This window comes from Prinia subflava, chromosome 1 (assembly GCF_021018805.1).
Source record: "Prinia subflava isolate CZ2003 ecotype Zambia chromosome 1, Cam_Psub_1.2, whole genome shotgun sequence".
NCBI lineage: Eukaryota > Metazoa > Chordata > Aves > Passeriformes > Cisticolidae > Prinia > Prinia subflava.
In genome coordinates this window covers 50926954-50934266 of record NC_086247.1, presented here as the reverse complement: position 1 = coordinate 50934266, position 7313 = coordinate 50926954, and the positions used below count along the sequence as shown (strand labels likewise).

Below are 7313 nucleotides of genomic sequence, written 5' to 3'. Positions count from 1 at the left end.
ATCAAACATGACTCTCTTCTGTACCTGAACATCAGAAGAGATTAATTGTGGTGTACGACCACAGGGTTTCAGCACTTATTGGACTGTGAGAAGACAGGGTATTGTAGTTAATGATTCCACCTGAGGTGGAACGACAGCACATTTGGCAGCTGTGGAGGTAAGTAGAAGGGGAGCTGATGCTCTGATGTGTGGCCCGGTCAGCTAACAACAAGGCAAGCTTCTTCAAAAAGATGGAAAATGATGTGTGGCTTGAAAGGAATGCAAATGTCATTTTAAAATAAATTAAAATAGGAGGTTGGATTGGGGTGACCAGGGCAAGAAGTTGGAGTATTTTATTTTTAATCATATTTTCCTGGACCAGGGAAGATGACAAGAAATATTTGCAGAGGATTTGAAACAACAGTGTCAGCCTGTGCATTGGTCATTAAAATTTTCTACACACAAAACTCAATAAACTGATGAAAGTAATTCTATAATATGGCTGCCTGTGAAATTGGAGACTAGACATGGTGACCCATATTGTCTCTTCCCATATTGTGGTGTTAAATCTGACCTCTTCTTCTGCTGTCTTCAGCTCCACTACACTCGCAAAATTCAGGAGCCTTGGTTCACAGGCCACTGCATTCATATTATCTTTGGTGCTGATCTCCACATTTTCTGCCTCACTACATTTCACTTTTAGTTTATCGGATTTGAACAAATGCAGGCAATTAGAGGAAAATGCAATTATAACAGAGTTGCTGACAGCTGTTTTCCAAGTGACAAGAAATCTCATCTGTAGCCAGGGCTGAGTGCAGATATGACCTGGGCTGGTGGGCTCAGAGCAATGTGCTGGCAGATGCTAGCAGAAGTTTACAGGCTATTTCCTTCCCTCTTCCATGGAAATGCATTCTACTTTTCCAAGGCTAATGATCTTTGCTAAGCCATTTCATGAGTCCAGGCTGAATATACAATGTGTTATAAATGTCTTAATTGAGTCAGTTTGGCAATTCAAAAATTACTGTTGAGATGTATTTAACTAGCAGTCTGGAAACCACCGGTGTTCTATGGGTTTAGACAAGAACCATTGCAGGAATATAGATTTTGGCAGCTTCGCTTTAAAAGCCACTAGTGGAATTCAGCAGCAAGGAAAGTGATTCTAATACGATGTTTTTACCTCCCCCTCAAATGATGGTATCATGATACAGAGGTAATAAATGGTAATATATGGTGGCAAGGGGATGGTGTTAGTCCCCCACTGATAAGGCAGAGTGAACATTTGTCTGCAGCCACCTGTTCTTGAACTTCTCTAAATGCACTTTTTCACTCTCTCTCCGGAGCAAACTATGTGCCATACAAATGGGAAAGAGCTAAGTGCATTTCCTTGGGTTGAAAGCAATATGGAAATACTGAACACTGTCTGCTACCTGACATAAATACTGATGTAAAAACACCCCACCTTCCCCTTAAACCCTCACTTTACATCATAAATGAAGCATAAGCAGACCCCAGAAAGATTGAAGCAGAATGTCTGCTGAATTTATGATTAATAAGCATATCAAGTTTTATAACAGCATCCTTATGTGGACTCAGCTAATGGCCTTAACATCGCTTCCAGAATCAAAATTGAATGGTTGAGCAGATTTAGCCTCAGGAAGGCCCAAAGTGATAAGGGAACCATCAGAGAAAATAGGTGTACGCATTTTTCAACCTGTCAAGTGAAAAGAATCGCAGATGATGATAAGTCAAGGATATGCCCTCTCCTATATGAGTTGTATGAATGTTTGTGCTGAACAAGGCTGCTTCCTAAACAAGAAGGAAAAGGTGAATGTAAGCAGCAGCAAGCTGCACAATTATCCCTGAAATTACACTCACACAAGAGCAATAATTACTCTGAATCAGCATTTAAACAGGGAGAGTACGGGTTTGCTGCACAGAGCTGCTGTAAATTGCTAACCCTGTGAGAAGTGCATGAAGGAAGAAGCACACAGGTAGGCGCAGCAAAAAAAAAGGGGGCACAGATTTGTATAGAGAATAGATAGAGTTGAGAATTATGCAGATCTTTTAGGGGGAGGATTTCACCTGTTGGCTCTTATCAAAGCCTCTAGAATACATCTCAGGCCCCAGGGACTGAGCCAGGCTGTGGGTGCTGAAGATTAGGAAACTATAAGCTGGAGCTCCTTAGGGAGCTGCCAATTTGACACACATTTGCCTTCCTCTGAGGCACTTGGTGCTGAAGACAGGAGTGAAAGGAGTGTGCATCAGCCACACATCATACAAAAAGATAGAAATGCCAAAAGAACTCCCTTTTGTTTCTAATTAGCAAAACAGTGTGTACAAATATGAACATGGGTAAAATGGAAATGTGAAATACAAAGTTATGTTTCGTGTCAGGGAAATGAAGAAAATCTGTGTAATCATAGTGATGGAACACAGCCATGGGACAGTTATAAAGATGAGTTCTAATAAACAACTGAGGAAAGCATGGAAGGAAGTTTTTGAATAAATCTTTTGCTTGCAATTATCTATTATAAGTCTCAAGCTATTCTGCAATTAGTGTCCTTTAATTATAACTTTAGAAGCTTGCTTTGTATTAAAGAATTTTAAACTGTAGTTTTAGAGTGCAAAAAGGTTTTATTTTAGACAAAAGAAGGAAAAAGGAGGGGGCTCAGGCCTCACACAAGGTGGGAAAACATCCTGGACATGAAGATATGACTTCAGCTCACTGATTTATGACTCCTGGAGAAGGAAACTGGACATCAGCACTGGAGATTGATGGACTTGAAAATAGAGATGGGACCCCCACATCTGGAAGCCAGATCCCACCACCTGGAAAAACATATCCTGGAAGTACATCCTGGAGTATTGAAATATCAGAATAGATCACAATGGTCCATAGAATTATACAGGACAATCTATAGATTTATGGCTGTTAGGTATTGAATTGTGACGTTAAAACTAGAAATGGAAACTGCTGAGAAAGCTTATGAATATGTATAAAATACCATCAAAACCAGCAATGGGTGTGCAGTTGGAAGGGAAAACCCCTACCACTGTACCCAGCGCTGCCTCTTTGCTCACACTTTACCATGTTAATTAATTAATTATTAAATTGCTGCTTGATATATTGGCCGTGTCAAGCGTCTTATTTTTAACAGAAAGCACTGGATATGGTGTGTTCTGTTGATATTGATAATTGGTGCTGGATCAATCTCCTGGGAAATACAACAATTAACTAGTTAGAGATGTTATTTCTGTCAACTCAAACTGTATCCTGTAAATCTCATGAACAAATCATAGCTATTACTGTAATGCTTACATGCTTTATTAGTTTTCAAATAAGTGCTTTGAAGGAAAAAAAGATGCTATAAAGGTAGAAGTCATAAATTATGGTGAATTCTCCATTAGCAGCAATATACAGCCATAACATATCCTTGCAGAAGTGGTATCCAGATAACTTACTGAACTATCCAGGCAATTGCTGGAAAGCATTTAAGGAGACTGTCATCTTGAGTTGACATGTGCAGCATATAACATCTGCTGCAAAAATGTTAGCTGATTTTGAAGAGATTCTGTTTCTAGGTAGTAGGCACAGCTCTGCACCACTGATTTGTGAGAACATCAGCTGTGATAGGCCAACAGTCTCTTATTTCACAGCCTGGCAAACTTCTTTCCCACTTTGCTCTTATTAGGACAGTCTAGCAAACACTTTCTGTGTTTTTGTCAGGGAATGGACCAGTTGTGTCCAACAGTGCTACAGAAGCAGTTTTTTCTATCCAGCTTCTGGAACTGCAGTTGTACTCCCTGGTACAAACGGGTCTACATTTCTTGCTAGAATATATGTACAGTTTGTAGGAAGAACTGAGTTTTTCTATTGCAGCTTAAAAAAAAAAAAAAAAAAAAAAAAAAAGGAAATAGAACTAGGTAAGACACTACAGCACTAACCCCCCAGCCTCCTCCTTAGGTGCTCTTTAGTGAGTCCTTCTCAAGACACCAGTGAGCACAGTTTCCACTACAAGCTTAGCTGAGGTGTAAGCTTTGGCATCACCACATTTGAAACAGAAAGCTCCAGCTCCTGCTCTGTGCTGACCTATCACCGCGGGGCCTGGCCACGAATGAGACTCGGGAGACAGATCTGGGTTCATCGGAGCAGGGCAGGAAAAGCCCTTTATTTACAAAAACCCACTCTTATACATTTCCTATGAGGCCTGTGGATTGGAGGATGGAATTCCCACCTCCCCACCAGATTGGCCAAGAAGGCTGTCATTCAACCTCCCCTTCTCCTTGAGAAGGAATTCATAACAAGGGCAGTGTTTACAAAAACATTGGTCCTGTGTTTACATTTACGAGCGCGAGAAACTGCACATTTCTCCTTTAAAATGAACGCTCGGCAAACCAGGAAAAACCTCATGGCAACACTGACCTGAAGGCAAGGGTGCTGTCTGATGAAAACTTAATTCCTGAAACAGGCAATTTGGGGTCTTTTGACACAAGTGCTGACAGATGAGCTTGGTTTCAGACATTAAAAACACATGTGATATAAATAGAGGGATATAAATCCCTCTATTCTTGGGAGATCCCCATTGACAAGAGATAAGCCTGTCTATAAGACGGGCTGGAAGAAGGATCTGGAAAACTACAAGCCTGTCAGTCTGACCTCAGTGCCAGGGAAAAACACAGAGCAGTCCATTTGAGTGCCATCATGTGGCACACACACGCCAACCAGGGATCTGGCCCAGCCAGCATGTTTTTATGAAAGATAGGACCTGCTTAACTAAACCTTTATCTCTTTATAGGTGGCCACTAGTTTTGTATGGTATAGAGATATATTATATACTTCCAACATAATTATTAAAATTATATTAACATTATACTGTGTTCTATGTATGTTTTATATATGCAAAAAGAACATTTTTATTTTGCATTTAGGTAATTGTGATTGTGTGAAGCTATTTGGTATTCCAGGGCATTAAGCAGACAAAAATATTTTCTAAATAACAGGTCAAATTCAAAATCAATGTCAGTCAATACTGTTTAATTTGGAAGTCACACCTGTTAGTTTGTAGCTAGAATATGACCCTCTGGCTTTGCATCTTAAACATTCACACTTATCTCAAAGACAAAAATGGGGAGGCTTTCTTACAGATTCTTGCAATCACATCTCTGCATCCCTTCTTTTTTTCTGAAGCTAGAAAGAGCTCTGTCTACTGATGAATGGAAGACTATGCCCGAACAGCTCATTTCCTTTAATATAAACTCTCTATTGGCATTTTAGCAGCAAATAACTGTACAAAATCCATTGGATTCATTCAGTTATTGTGGCAGGTAAGACACATGACATAAGACACATCTGTGCAAGTCTCTACAGCTTCATTGAATAGAGATTTGCAAGCACTACTGAAGTTATTAAATGTACATCATATAATTTATTAATGAAAAGACCATTAGTTCCTGACAGAAGCTAGGAAAACAAATAGCTGTATAAATATTTAAGATATTAATTCAAAGACTTTTAAGGAACACGCAGGGGACACTGGAGTATAGGAGCCAGGCTTTGTGTAAAGCTTGTAAATGCAAGATTCCTTTGTGAGATTTGTTCTCTCTAAACCACTGAGCATCCTAATAGAGTGTAAAGGAGCATTGAAATACTTCATTAATTAGATAAGAATAGGTGCCTAAATATACCAATATACCAATATTCAGGATTGATTGTCTCAACTGATGACGTGAATAAAATATGCCAATATTGTTTGTTTTCAAGAAATGCTCAAATTGTGCTTGCATTCAGATTACAAAAAAAAAAAAAAACACCAAAAAAAAACCCAAAACCAACTTGAAGCCTCTTACCATTTTGTCTTATTCAGAGAGATTTTGAAACTGAGATCTTTAATATTGCTAGGTGGATTACAGCATTGCCCACCACTGGCTGTGACTGTGTTACTTATCTTCTAGGTGGACTGGGACTGCCCAGGAAGCCTCAGAGCTTTTCTGCAAAACCCAAAAAGCCAGCACATGTACTTACTTTGGCATTTGCAAAACAGGAGATGCCACAGAAATAAGAAGTTAATCTCTCTGCGGATGAAAAGTGTTCAGCTCTGACCAGAGAGGGGCACACTGCTCCACAAGCAGCATCTGGCCTGCCTTTAAAACACAGCCTGACTACAGATACCTCTTTCCCCTCTGCCTCTGGAGGTGAAGATGGCAAAGCCTGGCCAGAGCAAGAGAAGGCAGCAGAGACACGCTCTGCCTGATGGCACAGACACAGTCGCAAAGCTGGAATCTGGGGCAGAACTATCAGGCACTTCTTGTGACCTGGAGCTTTTATTTCAGAGGTGTTAGTCTTGTTTTAGCCACGCAACTCCCAGTTTCTGTGCCCTGTATACACTGCCTTTTGTATCAAACTGGGTATATTCCTGCATCTCCAGTGTTTCTGTGAGAGGAGTTCAGGTGTATCACTACCACTATCCTGTCCCTCAGTCTCCTCATTGAGTCACTGGCCATTTTATAACTCTGCACTGTGAAATCTCATCTATAAAGTAGAAATTTGGTACATTGGCTCTTCAGAGAACAGAGGGAATCATGATAGCAGAAATATTAGTGCTCCAAACCCATTTCCTCACAGTGCCTCAGTCCTGATTCAGAAAGATTGCTTTTAGAGATAGAAGGATAATTCAATCATCATTTAGTTTCTCTTCCTCTGAGACTCCCAGCCAGGAATGATTTATTGAAAATTGTCATGATGGCTGTTATGTTTCAGATATTCTTGGAAAGGCTCTGTCACAATGTGTACCCAATTCACATGGGCACAAAAATTAACTTTATTTTAAAGACAAGTGTTTTAAAATATGTATTAGAGGGAAAAAAAGAATTTAAACTGAACAGCTATTAGTTTCCCTAGATAATATTTTTTTTGTAACAATTGCCTATTAATTACTTACTGCTAGCAAAAGATTTGATCTCCAGAAAACTATATGGATTTTGTTAGCTTTGCTGCAGTCACTGCTGTAAAATCTGGCATGTGGTAATTCTGAATTCCAGGCTCAGTAATTTTTTTTTTTTTTTGGGTGGTAAAGTTCAATCTGACTAATGAGAGATTTGCTTCAGAATGGGATATGGAATTTATTATTTTGTCAGTATTACACCATATTACACAAAATATATAAAAGTTAAACCCATTACCTTGGCAAAGCAATTAAACCCATGAACTTCGAAGGTGTCCTACTTTTCAAATGCAAATAAGCTTGTTCAGTACGGTACCAGGAGGAGCCCAATATTAGAAAATTTTACGGAATAAAAGATTCCATGAAAGTTGTTTTTCAAAGGGATGAGGATAA

At 39.5% G+C, this 7313-nt stretch overlaps 1 long non-coding RNA gene across 1 annotated transcript; it reads left to right on the top strand.

Moving 5' to 3' along the window:
- The first annotated feature begins 1906 nt into the window (after window positions 1-1906).
- Window positions 1907-3899, top strand: LOC134550032 (uncharacterized). Its single transcript, XR_010080235.1, has 2 exons — window positions 1907-2344; window positions 3142-3899. It is a non-coding gene; the product is annotated as an uncharacterized LOC134550032 (long non-coding RNA).
- The last annotated feature ends 3414 nt before the right edge of the window (window positions 3900-7313 follow it).